The 1,980-nt window shown below is 47.2% G+C and overlaps 1 protein-coding gene across 1 annotated transcript in view; it reads right to left on the bottom strand.

The window, feature by feature from the left end:
- The window catches only part of ADRA1B (adrenoceptor alpha 1B), a 168,570-nt gene extending 168,307 nt beyond the window's left edge, over window positions 1–263 (bottom strand). The window contains exon 1 of the mRNA XM_045284701.1: window positions 181–263. The gene's annotated coding sequence lies outside the window, so the exon portion shown is untranslated. The remainder of the gene's footprint in view (window positions 1–180) is intronic.
- Window positions 264–1,980: the final 1,717 nt, after the last annotated feature.

Consider the following 1,980-nt stretch of genomic DNA (forward strand, 5'->3'; position numbering starts at 1 on the left):
TTTTTCAGAGCACCATGAATGATTTATGACTTTCCGACACCGCATCCCACAAAATTACATAAGACAGAGAAAAACACGCCATTGAGCCAAAGCTTAAAAAAACAAAACAAAACAAAACAACATTTTTTTCAAGGAGAGGACTTTGTCGGCGCTCCAGTCAGCAATCCACTTTCTACTCACCGAAGGTGCTCTTCCGATCCCAATGCGCACCCTGTTTCTGGGTGGCCTCCCTGCTTTCCTTCACTGGGGGAGCCTCCTGCATCCACCAGGAATGTCCTGGAGTGCCCACAGGCCCTGGAATCCTCCCCTTCTCCCTGAAAGTGAACTTTGCAGCTGGATTGCAGAAACAGCCTCATTAGTTTGGTTAATGATTGGACAAAAATATTGACGGAGGCTTGTCATTTCTTTAAATCATAGGGTTTCAGAGTTTTCTTGCAAGAGCCTGGGATTATTGAGTTCTACTCATCGTTTGACCGATAAAAACTGTTGACAAGAGAGCATCAGTCGCCGACTGAAAGCCACACATCTCGATACTGGGATCAAAGTGAGGGACACGAGCCAGCCTCAGGGTAGTGTGGTTTGGACACATTTATCAGTAAGCGGTCACTCCTCTATTCATATGGAGGTGATAGCATTGGGTGTGGGTTTTCAAGTGTAGGGATTTTGGAGATATCCGATGGAATTTCTGTTGCTGACTTGTTCATTAAGATGGAACCTGTACAAGGGCAAGGGGACAGGATGGTAACTGCTCTCAGGGAAAGGCGTGTCCTAAGAGGCAAGCACAGGAGTCAGGCTGGATGGGGTGAAGGGGTCAAGCTTTTGCCACCATAGGGGTCAGAAGTGGCCAAGCAGAGTGAGGGGTTTGGTGACATGCTGAGGTCCGTGTTGGTGGACCTGTGCGTGGGACTAGGTTTGAAGGGTAGGTATGACATGAGGAATGGGAAGTGACTTCCAGCGAAAAAGTCTCATAGTTCCAGAGGGCAAGATGGCTGAGGTGAGTGGTCAGGAGGTGGGCTGTGGAGGTGGTTACCAGAGGGCAGAGGCTCATTTGCCAGCTTATGGGAGCAGGATAGAGCTATCCTATTTCAAGCTAAAAGTTAAGGACGGAAAACCTACTACCCTTACCTGTGAGTAGAGCAAAGTAATCAACCAACACATTGCATAGCAGTGTGTAGAGTGTGACTCCTGTTGTGAATCTGTCTCAGCTTCGGAGTGGAGGGGATGAGGAAATCCCTGTGCTAAGGGCAGGGATTTAGGAGTCAGAACTCCCAAATTGGCTTCTTGGCTCTGCTTTTTACCAGCTATGTGATTCTGGGCAGTTCACTTAACACTCTGCTTAGGTTTCTTAACAGTAGAATGAGACCAACCTCATTATGCGCTGTAAAGGACTGAGATAATGCAGACGAGGCACAAAGCACAGCACCTGTTGTTGTGCCATCCAGTCAGTTGTGACCCAGAGCAACACGTATGCACAACAGAATGAAACACTGCCTGGTCCTGCGCCCTCCTCACAATTGTTTCTCTGCCTGAGTCACTGATGTAGCCACTGTGTCCTTCTCCAGGGACTGGTCTCTCCTGACAACATGTCCAAAGTCTGTAAGACAAAGTCTTGCCATCCTTGCCTTGACCTGCACAGTGCCTGGTAGAATTTAAAAAAAATGTCCCCCAAACAATAACACCACCACCAAAACCTAACCCTCAACCTGTTGTCGTTGAGTCTGTTCTAACTGATGGCGATCCCGTGTGCATTGGAGTAGAACGGTGCTTCAAAGAGTTTTCAATGCTGAAAGTCTCCAGGGAATAGATTGCCAGGTCTTTCCTTCACGGTGTTCCCGAGTGCATTTGAACGTCCAACCTTTTGGATAGTAGATGATAGCAACCTGTTTACACTATCCTGGTAGCTTTTATTTTTCACTTTCTTTTTAGAACTTGATCTTTGGAATGAGGTATATCTGGACTCAAAACCCAGCATTGTCAGTA

Source organism: Echinops telfairi, unplaced genomic scaffold (genome assembly GCF_000313985.2).
Source record: "Echinops telfairi isolate 266 unplaced genomic scaffold, ASM31398v2 ScPeMD7_7469;HRSCAF=8507_0, whole genome shotgun sequence".
Classification (NCBI taxonomy): Eukaryota; Metazoa; Chordata; class Mammalia; order Afrosoricida; family Tenrecidae; genus Echinops; species Echinops telfairi.